This window comes from Macaca fascicularis, chromosome 19 (assembly GCF_037993035.2).
Source record: "Macaca fascicularis isolate 582-1 chromosome 19, T2T-MFA8v1.1".
Taxonomy (NCBI): domain Eukaryota; kingdom Metazoa; phylum Chordata; class Mammalia; order Primates; family Cercopithecidae; genus Macaca; species Macaca fascicularis.
In genome coordinates, this window is record NC_088393.1 from 22,680,918 (window position 1) to 22,694,703 (window position 13,786).

Here is a 13,786-nt window from a genome sequence, read left to right on the forward strand (position 1 = left end):
TTAACCTAGTAGGAGAACTCCTTGTAATAATAACCTCATTCTCCTGATCATACATCACCATTACGCTTACAGGACTTAATATGCTAATTACAGCCCTCTACTCCCTCTATATATTTACCACAACACAACGAGGAATACTTACATATCACACTACTAATATAAAACCTTCCTTTACACGAGAAAACATACTAATATTCATACACCTTTCCCCTATTATACTCCTGTCCCTTAACCCTAATGTTATTCTAGTTTTCACCTCCTGTAAATATAGTTTAGCCAAAACATTAGATTGTGGATCTAACCATAGAGGCCTGCCACTTCTTATTTACCGAGAAAGCTAGCAAGGGCTGCTAACCCATGTCTCCATTTTTAATAAATACGGCTTTCCCAACTTTTGAAGGATTACAGTTATCCATTGGCCTTAGGAACCAAAAACATCAGTGCAACTCCAAATAAAAGTAACAACCATGTACACCTCCATTACCATAACAATCCTAACCACTCTAATTCTACCAATTGCTATTACCTTTATTAATCCCAACAAAAAGCACCTATACCCATACTACGTAAAAACAACTATGATATATTCTTTCACCATTAGCCATCTCCCCATAATCTTGTATATTCTCCTGGACCAATAAGCAATTATCTCAAACTGACATTGAATAACAATCCAAATAGAATTAACACTAAGCTTCAAATTTGATTACTTCTCCATAATATTTATCCCAATTGCACTATTCATTACTTGATCTATTATAGAATTCTCACTATGATATATAAGTTCAGACCCAAACATTAATCAATTCTTTAAGTACCTTCTCACATTTCTCATCACCATACTAATTTTAATCACTGCCAACAACCTCTTTCAACTTTTCATTGGCTGAGAAGGCATAGGAATTATATCCTTCTTATTAATTAGCTGATGGTACGCTCGAATAGAAGCCAACACAGCAGCCACTCAGGCAATCTTATACAACCGTATTGGCGATATCGGCTTTATCCTAAGCATAACATGGTTCATCCTACATTACAACTCATGAGACTTTCAACAAATGTTTATCCTAAACCCCAACCCAAGTCTTCTCCCACTAATAGGTATTCTCCTGGCAGCAACAGGAAAATCAGCCCAATTTGGTCTTCACTCTTGACTACCTTCCACCATAGAAGGCCCAACACCAGTCTCAGCTCTACTCCACTCCAGCACGATAGTTGTCGCCAGAGTATTCCTGCTCATCCGTTCCACCCTCTAATAGAAAATAATACATTAATCCAAAGCCTTACATTGTGCCTAGGAGCCATTACCACCATATTCATAGCAGTTTGTGCCCTAACACAAAACGATATTAAAAAAATCGTAGCCTTTTCCACCTCAAGCCAACTGGGCCTCATAATAGTTACTATCGGCATCAACCAACCATACCTAGCGTTTCTACATATCTGCACCCATGCCTTCTTCAAAGCTATATTATTCATCTGCTCTGGATCCATTATTCATAACCTAAACAACGAACAAGACATTCGAAAAATAGGAGGGTTATTTAAAACAATACCCCTTACTTCAACCTCCCTATTTATTGGCAACTTAGCACTTGCAGGCATACCCTACCTCACAGGCTTCTACTCCAAAGACCTCATCATCAAAACCGCAAACATGTCGTATACCAACGCCTGAGCCCTATCTATCACTCTCATTGCCACATCCCTAACTAGCGCTTACAGCACCCGAACTATCTTTATAACCCTAACAGGACAACCCCGCTTCCCAACCTCAATCTATATTAACGAGAACGACCCCACCTTATTAAAACCAATCAAACGCCTCACTATCGGCAATATACTAGCAGGATTTCTTATGACCAACAATATCTCCCCTACTTCACTCCCCCAACCAACAATACCTCACCATCTAAAACTCTCAGCCCTATATCTAACCACCCTGGGCTTTCTAGTAGCCCTAGACCTTGCCCTTATAACCAACAAACTTAAAATAAACATGCCATCACACACATTTAAATTCTCCAACATATTAGGATATTACCCTATCACAATTCACTATATAACCTCCTACCAAAATCTACTTATAAGCCAAAACCTATCCTTCCTCTTACTAGACTTAACCTGACTGGAAAAATCTATAACCAAAACAATTTCACATATCCACACTACCATCTCCACCATCACAACCACCCAAAAAGGCATAATCAAACTTTACTCCCTCTCCTTTCTTATTCCCCTCATTCTAACTTTATTCCTAATAACATAATCTATTACCCCGAGTAATCTCAATAATAATGTATACACCAACAAACAACGTTCAACCAGTAACCACTACCAATCAACGTCCATAGTCATACAAAGCACCTGCACCAATAGAATCCCCTCGAACTAACCCCGACCCCTCACCCTCAAAAATCACCCAATCCCCCATACTATTAAAGTTAACCACCACCACTAAATCATCAAAATCTCTAACTCATAAAATTAAACCCACCTCCATCGCTAATCCTACCAGAAAACTCACAAAAACCTCAAGCCCCGATCCCCATGTTTCAGGATACTCCTTAATAGCCATCGCCATAGTATACCCAAAAACAACTATCATACCCCCCAAATAAACTAAAAACATCATTAAACCCATATACGCTCCCCCACAATTCAAAATAATCACACAACCAACTATACCACTAACAATTAATGCCAACCCTCTATAAATAGGAGAGGGTTTAGAAGAAAACCCCACAAACCCCATAACTAATGATACGTTTAACAAAAATAAAATATATGTCATTGTTCTCACGTGGACTCCAACCATGACCAATGATATGAAAAACCATCGTTGTACTTCAACTACAAAAACATTAATGACCCCAATACGCAAATCCCACCCAATCCTAAAAATAATTAACCACACCTTCATTGACCTACCCACCCCACCTAACATTTCTATATGATGAAACTTCGGCTCACTTCTTGCAACCTGCCTAATTCTACAAATTATTACAGGACTATTCCTAGCAATACACTACTCACCAGACACTTCCTCCGCCTTCTCCTCAATCGCACACATCGTCCGAGAGGTAAATAACGGCTGAATCCTTCGCTACCTCCACGCCAACTGTGCCTCCATACTCTTCATCTGCCTTTTTCTACATGTAGGCCGAGGCCTCTACTACGGCTCCTTTCTTCCCACAGAAACTTGAAACACTGGCATCACACTTCTACTCATAACCATAGCAACAGCCTTCATGGGCTATGTACTCCCATGAGGCCAAATATCATTCTGAGGCACCACCGTAATTACAAACCTACTATCAGCAATCCCATACATCGGAACCAATCTCGTCCAATGAGTTTGAGGTGGATATTCTATTGAAAACCCCACCCTCACACGATTCTTTACCCTTCACTTTATCCTACCTTTCATTATCACAGCCTTGACTACTCTACACCTATTATTTCTACACGAAACAGGATCAAATAATCCCTGCGGAATTTCCTCTCACTCCGATAAAATCGACTTCCACCCCTATTACACAATTAAGGACATCCTAGGCCTAGCCCTCTTTTTCACAACCTTAATAACATTAGTATTATTCACGCCTGACCTTCTAAGCGATCCAAACAACTATATCCCAGCCAACCCCCTAAGCACGCCTCCACACATTAAACCAGAATGATACTTCTTATTCGCATATGCAATCCTACGATCCATTCCTAATAAACTAGGAGGGGTGTTAGCACTCCTCCTATCAATCCTTATCTTATTATTCATACCCACTCTCCACAAATCCAAACAACAAAGTATGGCATTCCGCCCACTCAGCCAGTTCCTATTTTGACTCCTAATCACAATTCTACTAACTCTTACCTGAATCGGAAGTCAACCAATAAGCCAACCCTTTATGACTATTGGACAAGTAGCATCCGTAATACATTTCACCACAATTCTAGTCTTAATACCACTTGCCTCCCTAATTGAAAACAACCTGCTCAAATGAACCTGCCCCCGTAGTATAAATAAATACACCAGTCTTGTAAACTGAAAATGGAAAACTTCTCCCTAGGGCAACTCAGAAAGAAAGTACTTAACTTCACCACCAACACCCAAAACTGGCATTCTAACTTGAACTACTTTCTGTCTTTTATGGTATGCAAGCTTTAAATGCAACTTAAGTATTAAACATTTCAATAAACTTTTATGTAAATCGTGCATTACTGTTAGCCAACATGAATACTATATAGTACTATATATGTTTAACTGTACATAGCACATATTCTTACATACTTACTAAACACAGTCCCACAACATGCTTACAAGTAAGCACTCTAATAGATCAATCAACTGTAACACATAACAACAAGACTCAAAGCTCAAGCATCACAACCCGAATATCAACTAACCTATTGTTCATTTACAGTACATAGTACATTAAATCGTTCACCGGACATAGCACTTCCAAGTTAAATTAATCCTCCTCACCTCCTTGTCTTGTGCAGGTTTTCAAAGGGAATGCTTCTGGTTTTTGCCCATTCAGTATGATATTGTCTGTGGGTTTGTCATAAATAGCCCTTATTATTTTGAGATACGTTCCATCAATACCTAGTTTATTGAGTTTTTAGGACGAATGGGGTGTTGAAATTTATCGAAGGCCTTTTCTGCATCTATTGAGATAATCATGTGGTTTTTGTCATTGGTTCTGTTTATGTGATGGATTATGTTTATTGATTTGCCTATGTTGAACCACCCTTGCATCCCAGGGATGAAGCCAACTTGATCATGGTAGATAAGCTTTTTGATGTGCTGCTGTATTCAGTTTGCCAGTATTTTATTGAGGATTTTTACATCCATGTTCATCAGGGATATTGGCTTGAAATTTTTTTGCTGTTGTTGTGTCTCTGCCAGGTTTTTGTATCAGGATGATGCTGGCCTCATAAAATGAGTTAGGGAGGCTTCCCTCTTTTTCTATTGCTTGGAATAGTTTCAGAAAGAATAGGTCAGCTCGTCTTTGTACCTCTGGCAGAGTTCAGCTGTGAATCCATCAGGTTCTGGACATTTTCTATTGGTAGGCTAATAATTACTGCCTCAGTTTCAGAACTTGTTATTGGCCTCTTCAGGATTTATTTTATTTTTATTTTTTGAGGGTTTTTTTTTTTTTTTTTTTTTTGTCGCTCTCTCCTTCTGTTCTGCTCTTAGTTATTTGTTATGTTCTGCTAGGGTTTGAATTTGTTTGTTCTTGCTTCTCTAGTTCTTTTAATTGTGATTTTAGCATGTCTATTTTAGATCTTTCTTGCTTTCTCTTGTGGGCATTTAGTGCTGTAAATTTTCCTCTAGACATTGCTTTGTCATAGTCCCAGAGATTCTGGTATTTTGTGTCTTTGTTCTCATTGGTTTCAAAGAACTTTTTAAGTTCTACTTTCATTTAATTATTGACCCTGTAGTCATTCAGGAGCAGGTTGTTCAGTTTCCATGTAGTTGTGCGATTTTTAGTGAGTTTCTTAATCCTGAGTTCTAATTTGATTGCAGTGGTCTGAGAGACTGTTATGATTTCCATTCTTTTACATTTGCTGAGGAGTGTTTTGCTTCCAATTATGTGGTCAGTTTTAGAATAAGTGCGATGCGGTGCTGAGAAGAATGTGTATTCTGTTGATTTGTGGCAAAGAGTTCTGTAGATGTCTATTAGGTCTGCTTGGTCCAGAGTTGAGTTCACCTCCTGAATATCCTTGTTAGTTTTCTGTCTCATTGATCAGGCTAATATTGACAGTGGGATGTTAAAGTCTCCCACTGTTATAGTGTGGGAATCTATGTCTCTTTGTAGGTCCCTAAGAACTTGCTTTATGATTCTAGGTGCTCCTGTATTGGGTGCATATATATTTAGGATAGTTATCTCTTGTTGTTGCATTGACCCCTTTACCATTATGTAATGCCCATCTTTGTCTCTTTTGATCTTTATTGGTTTAACGTCTGTTTTATCAGAGACTGGGATTGCAACCCCGGATTTTTTTTTTTTTTTCTTTCCATTTGCTTGGTAAATATTCCTCCATCCATTTCTTTTGAGTCTATATGTGTCTTTGCACATATAGACTCAAATACAGCACTTAGATGGATCTTGACTCTTTATTCAATTTGCCAGTCTGTGTCTTTTAATTGGAGCATTTAGCCCTTGTATTTAAGGTTAATATTGTTATGTCATTATGATGCTAGCTGGTTATTTTGCCCATTAGTTGATGCAGTTTCTTCATAGTGTCGATGGTCTTTACAATTTGGTATGTTTTTGCAGGGGCTGGTACCAGTTGTTCCTTTGTGTGTTTACTGCTTCCTTCAGGAGTTGTTGTAAGGCAGGCCTGGTGGTGACAAAGTCTCTCAGCATTTGCTTGTCTCTAAAGGATTTTATTTCTCCTTCACTTATGAAACTTAGTTTGACTGGATATGAAATTCTGGGTTGAAAATTCCTTTCTTTAAGAATGCTGAATATTGGCTCCCCACTCTCTTCTGGCTTGTAGGGTTTCTACAGAGAGATCCACTGTTAGTCTGATGGGCTTCCATTTGTGGATAACCCGACCTTTCTCTCTGGCTGCCCTCAACATTTTTTTCATTTCAACCTTGGTGAATCTGGCAATTATGTGCCTTGGGGTTGCTCTTCTCAAGGAGTATCTTTGTGGTGTTCTCTGTATTTCCTGAATTTGAATGTTGGCCTGTCTTGCTAGGTTGGGGACATTCTCCTGGATGATATTTTGAAGAGTGTTTTCCAACTTGATTCCATTCTCCCTGTCACTTTCAGGTACCCTAATCAAACGTAGATTTGGTCTTTTCACATAGTCCCATATTTCTTGGAGGCTTTGTTCATTTCTTTTTATTCTTTTTTCTCTAATCTTGTCTTCTTGCTTTATTTCATTCAGTTGATCTTCAATCTCTGATCTCCTTTCTTCTGCTTTATCGATTCAGCTATTGATACTTGTGCATGCTTCACGAAGTTCTCATGCTGTGTTTTTCGTCTCCATCAGGTCATTTATGTTCTTCTCTAAACTGGTTCCTCCTGTTAGCAATTCGTCTAACCATGTCATAAGACTGTTTGCAAATCACTTTTATCTTGCAGCACCCAAAATTCTCTTTTTGTCTGTAACTATTGAAATTGTGATTATAAATATGTTTTTGTTATAAATGTATTTGTGTGTATCGTAATTTGCTTTTTGAGCTTTTTTATTTTTACATAGTTTTTCTTAATTTTAGAATCTTTCAATTATTTATTTTTGTATTTTTATCACCAGAATTTAGATATTTTTGTTCTTATCCTCATTTTTCTAACTTTTTATAGTCTTTTGTGTCCTTGTTTCATGCATTGTTATTCCATTTTTAAAATTAGTATATAAATTTTTAGTGGTTTCTTTCTGAAATTTTAATAATATTTTTGGTGGGATTATGTTGCCCTATTTTGTATAGATTGTATGTAATCTTTGAGATTTGGACATTTAAAAAGGTTACCTGTCACAAAATTTATTAATGTAGCTTTGTCCTGGCATAGTCAGAAAGCAATGGTCTTGACTAGAGATTGTGTGGGTCTGTCAAACATGTTCTTCAGATTGGTGTTGTCTGAAATTTTGTGCTTACTTTTAGTTTAAAGAGATTATGTTTCTCCTGAAAAGTAATTACCTGGTACACCTGTTCTCTCTCTGCAGCACTGCAGTGCTCTGCTGCAGTGTATTTACCTTTGGTCTCAGCAGACTCAAAATGAAAGTATACCATCATTTATTTCAGCAATTTATGTCACGGGAGACAGAAACCAGTGTGTGGAAAGGCCAGTAGAAGACAGAAATTAAATTGTACATGCCAATATTTTACTTTCCTTTAAAAAAAAGCCAGAAGTTACAATTTACTTCTGAAGGGACTAGGTAATACTGAGGAGCAGAAAGAGTTGTAATGGGTAAATGTAACAAACTTTTTTTTTTTTCTATGTGGTTCTTTGCATTGGGTTTAATTCAGACACTGTACACACTTAACTCATGTATAAATTATCCAAATATGTATTTTGGTCTGTATGTTTTCATTACATTTATATGTCTGTGAAGAATTAGGGCCTGTGTCATATTGCAATGTAATCTTACCTATGTAGTTTGAATAATTTTATAGGCTAGATTTGGAAACTGTATTTATCTGAGTCTAATAAGTGGACTAATTTGTTATTTTTATTTCTTTTCAGTTATATGTTCTCATTTTGCTCAACACCTTTGTCCAGAGCAGGGCATAGAAGATTCTCTCCGAAAAGTGATATTGAGAAGATGTGAAAAATGTGGACCTGAGAATTTACAGTTAAAAATTGGTTGTACCAATGTGGATGAGTGTAAGGTGCACAAAAAAGGTTATAATAAGCTTAACCAGAGTTTGACAACTACACAGAGCAAAGTATTTCAATGTGGCAAATATGTAAACGTCTTTCATAAATGTTCAAATTCAAAAAGACATAAGATAAGGCATACTAGACAGAAGCTTTTGAAATGTAAGGAATATGTCAGATCATTTTGCATGCGTTCACACCTATGTCAACATAAAAGAATTTATACCAGAGAGAATTCCTACAAATGTGAAGAAGATGGCAAAGCCTTTAACTGCTCCTCAACCCTTACTTATTATAAGAGAATTCATACTGGAGGGAAACCTTACAAATGTGAAGAATGTGGCAAAGCCTTTAGTAAGGCCTCAACCCTTACCAAGCATAAGGTAATTCATGCTGGAGAGAAACCCTACAAATGTGAAGAATGTGGCAAAGCTTTCAACTGGTCCTCAGATCTTGTGACACAAAAGAGAATTCATACTGGAGAGAAACCCTACAAATGTGAAGAATGTGGCAAAGCTTTCAACCGGTCCTCAAGTCTTACGGTACATAAGAGAATTCATACTGGAGAGAAACCCTACAAATGTGAAGAATGTGGCAAAGCCTATGGTAACTTCTCATCCCTTACTAAACATAAGGTAATTCATACTGGAGAGAAACCCTACAAATGTGAAGAATGTGGAAAAGCCTTCAGATGGCCCTCAAGCCTTATTGAACATAAGAGAAGTCATGCTGGAGAGAAACCCCACAAATGTGAAGAATGTGGCAAAGCTTTCAACCGGTCCTCAAGACTTAGTGAACATAAGAGAATTCATACTGGAGAGAAACCCTACAAATGTGAAGAATGTGGCAAAGCTTTCAACCGGTCCTCAAGTCTTATGGTACATAAGAGAATTCATACTGGAGAGAAACCCTACAAATGTGAAGAATGTGGCAAAGCCTATGGTAACTTCTCAACCCTTACTAAACATAAGGTAATTCATACTGGAGAGAAACCCAACAAATGTGAAGAATGTGGAAAAACCTTCAGCTGTCCCTCAAGCCTTATTGAACATAAGAGAATTCATGCTGGAGAGAAACCCTACAAATGTGAAGAATGTGGCAAAGCTTTCCAGCGGTCCGCAAACCTTACGGTACATAAGAGAATTCATACTGGAGAGAAACCCTACAAATGTGAAGAATGTGGAAAAGCCTTCAGCTGGCCCTCAAACCTTATTGAACATAAGAGAATTCATGCTGGAGAGAAACCCTACAAATGTGAAGAATGTGGCAAAGCTTTCCATCGGTCCTCAAAACTTAGTGAACATAAGAGAATTCATACTGGAGAGAAACCCTACAAATGTGAAGAATGTGGCAAAGCTTTCTACCAGTCCTCAATCCTTAAGGAACATAAGAGAATTCATACTAGAGAGAAACCCTACAAATGTGACGAATGTGGCAAAGCCTATGGTAACTTCTCAACCCTTACTAAACATAAGGTAATTCATACTGGAGAGAAACCCTACAAATGTGAAGAATGTGGAAAAGCCTTCAGCTGGCCCTCAAGCCTTATTGAACATAAGAGAATTCATGCTGGAGAGAAACCCTACAAATGTGAAGAATGTGGCAAAGCCTTCATCTGGTCCTGAAGACTTAGTGAACATAAGAGAATTCATACTGGAGAGAAACCCTACAAATGTGAAGAATGTGGCACAGCCTATGTTAACTTCTCAGCCCTTACTAAACATAAGATAATTCATACTGGAGAGAAACCCTACAAATGTGAAGAATGTGGCAAAGCCTTTAGTAAGGCCTCAACCCTTACTGCACACAAGACAATTCATACTGGAGAGAAACCCTACAAATGTGAAGAATGTGGCAAAGCTTTCTACCAGTCCTCAAACCTTACAGAACATAAGAGAATTCATACTGGAGAGAAACCCTACAAATGTGAAGAATGTGGCAAAGCCTATGGTAACTTCTCAACCCTTACTAAACATAAGGTAATTCATACTGGAGAGAAACCCTACAACTGTGAAGAATGTGGAAAAGCCTTCAGCTGGCCCTCAAGCCTTAGTGAACACAAGAGAATTCATGCTGGAGAGAAACCCTACAAATGTGAAGAATGTGGCAAAGCCTTTAGCTGGGTCTCAGTCTTCAATAAACACAAGAAAATTCATACTGGAAAGAAATTCTACAAATGTGAAGAATGTGGTAAAGAGTTCAACCAATCCTCACACCTTACTACTCATAAGAGAATTCATACGGGAGGAAAAACCCTAGAAATGTGAAAAATGTGGCAAAGCTTTCAATTAGTTCTCAACCCTTACTGAACATCAGGGAATTTATACAGAAGGGAAACCCTACAAATGTGAAGAACGTGGCAGATTTTTTAACTCTTCCTCAATCCTTACTAAACATAAGGTAATTCATACTGGAGGGAATTCCTACAATTGTGTGGAATGTGGCAAAGCCTTTAACCAGTCCTTAAGGCTTACCACATATAAGACAACTCATACTGGACAGAAAGCATACACATGTGAAGAATGTGGGAAAGCCTCTAACAGATCCTCAATTCTTAACAGACACAGGCTAACTCATACTAGAGAGAAACTACAAACCTGAAAGATGTGACAATGCTTTTGGCAACACCTGAAACTTTTCTGAGTATAAAAGAAATACTGGTGAGAAATCCTAGAAATGTGAAGAATGTGACAAAGCCTTTAAATGGCTGTCACACTTGATTGTAGGTAAGATAACTCATATTGGAGAAAACTAGTGTGAACAGTGTGGCAAAACATTTAACCAATGCTCATACCTTTTTGCAAAGGAAAGCATTTATACTAGCCTGGGCAACAGAGGGAAACTCTGTGTGGAAAAAAAAAATCATTAATATCTTCTCACATCTTAGTCAATATCAGAGAGTTCATACTAAATAAAAGCGTTAAAAGTGCAATTGGTGTCAATAGATCTTTCAGAAAATATAAGCCCTTAAATTACAGAAGAATATTTATTTTGAGGAAACACATTACAAATATAAAGAGGATTGTAGTACCTTTACTTGTATCACAGGTTTTATTGTACACATTTTGTACTACAGGAAAACCCTGAGGTAGTTGTTCCAACTTTGCTCAACATCAGGGAATTTATATTGAAGAATAACCCTGCAAATTTAATGAATTTGGAAAAACATTTTTAAAAAAACTACAGATTATAAAACACAAAAGTTTATACTAAAATATGTTTTTGCAGATACAGTAAATATTTTAAAAATTTAATCCAAAATTAAGTAAAGAGAATCCACAGTAGAAATACCTGTCTCTCAAACTTCAGACATTACACTTACTCAGATTGCTGAGTATAGGAAAAAATTCAAAACTAAAGTTGATAAAAAGAAAAATTATTTGTAAGTAACTTTTAAAGAAGTAGATCTTTGAAGAGTTATAATTTCATTTAAAGTATACTTTTGTCCTGAAAATATAGATTTTTTTTTTTTGCCAGACACAGTGGCTTACACCTGTAAGGCCAACACTTTGGGATGCTGAGGTGGGCAGATCACCTGAGTTGAAGACCAGCCTGGCCAACATGGTGAAATCCCATGTCTACTAAAAAGAAATACAAATATTAGCGAAGCATGGTAGTGCACACCTGTAGTCCCAGCTACTTGGGAGGCTGAGGCATGAGAATCACTTGAACCTGGGAGCCAGAGGTTGCAGCGAGCTGAGATGTTGCCACTGCATTGCAGCCTGGGTGACAGAGCGAGACTCTGTCTCAAAAGACAAAAACAAAAACAAAACAAAACAAAAACAGCTTATTTGGAAACTGAATACTGATGGAATTCAACTCTTTAATTACTTCATGCTATTTCATCGTTTCTGTTGTTTTCACATGTAAAAGCCTGTGATCAATTCTTTCTGCATCAAAGATTTGGGAGACTTTTATTAGGTGGTCATTATTTATTAACTTTCTTATGGATGACTGAGGACATTAAAATGTAAGATGCATGATGAAAATCTAAGCAGAAAAGCTATTTGTGGTTAACTTATAGAATTGAGTGATGTATGAGGTAGGCGTTCAGAGTAATATTCTTTTTTTTTTTTTTTTTTTTTGAGAGAGAATCTCGTTCTGTTGCCCAGGATGGAGTGCAGTGGAATAATCTCGGCTCATTATAAGCTCCTCCTCCCAGGTTCAAGCTATGCTCTTGTCTCTGCCTCCCAAGTAGCTGAGATTACAGGTACCCATGACCACATCCAACTAATTTTTGTGTTTTAGTAAAGGAAGGTTTCACCATGTTGACCAGGCTGGTCTTGAACTTTTGACCTGAAGTGATCTGCCTGCTTTGGCTTCCCAAAGTGCTGTGATTAAAGGGTTAGCCACTGCACCCAGCCCTAAGTAATATTCTAATACATTATTATGAGAGAAAATCGTTCTTATAGTTTTTTTGTTTTTTTTTTTTTTGAGATGGAGTCTCACTCTGTGGCCCAGGCTGGAGTGCAGTGGCCGGATCTCAGCTCACTGCAAGCTCCGCCTCCCGGGTTTATGCCATTCTCCTGCCTCAGCCTCCCGAGTAGCTGAGACTACAGGCGCCCGCCATCTCGCCGGCTATTTTTTTGTATTTTTTAGTAGAGATGGGGTTTCACCGGGTTAGCCAGGATGGTCTCGATCTCCTGACCTCGTGATCCGCCCGTCTCGGCCTCCCAAAGTGATGGGATTACAGGCTTGAGCCACCACACCCGGCCATTACTTATAGTTAAAATTTAAATCAAAATAATTAGTATGTCATTTTACTAATTGTAGTTTTATGTGATAAAACTACAGTTTTAAAGTTTTAAATTGTGTGTTAATTTTTTAATTGAACATTGATGACATGTTAAACACTTTATACATTCAGCAAAGTGTTATTATGCCACTAATTTTAACCTATTCCACCTTACTCAAGGGTGTATTTAAAAGATGGTAACAATACACTATTTGGTAACATAATAGGCTAACATTTCTAGTATTCTTCTTTTTCAGTGGCTTTAAACTGCAAATAAGTGAAAGAATATGGTTCCTGTGGGTTAATTTTTTTTATATTTAAATTTATTTTTCTTAGTTTTTGTGTGTACATAATATGTGTATATATTTATGTCATATATGGTATATTTTGGTACAGTCATACAATGTATAATAATCACATTGTGATAAGGTACCTATAACCTCTGGCTTTTATGCTTTGTATTACAAACAATTCAATTCTACAGTCTTAGTTACTCTAAATTGTACAGTTAAATTGTTATTGACTACATGGTTGTTTTTATGGTATCATAAAAATTATATATAAACATAAATAAAATCAATATATTTCTGAGTCCTGAATAATTTTCAAAACTTTATTATGTATTTTTTGAACATGTGGCCTCTGCCTGAGAGCACATAATGGAGTTTTAGTTTTGACTTACATACAGTTAAATATACACATCTATTAGTCTAAA

General features: G+C 37.2%; 1 pseudogene; it reads left to right on the forward strand.

Annotated features, from left to right (window-relative positions):
- The window catches only part of LOC135964402 (uncharacterized), a 49,435-nt pseudogene extending 37,322 nt beyond the window's left edge, over positions 1–12,113 (forward strand).
- Positions 12,114–13,786: the final 1,673 nt, after the last annotated feature.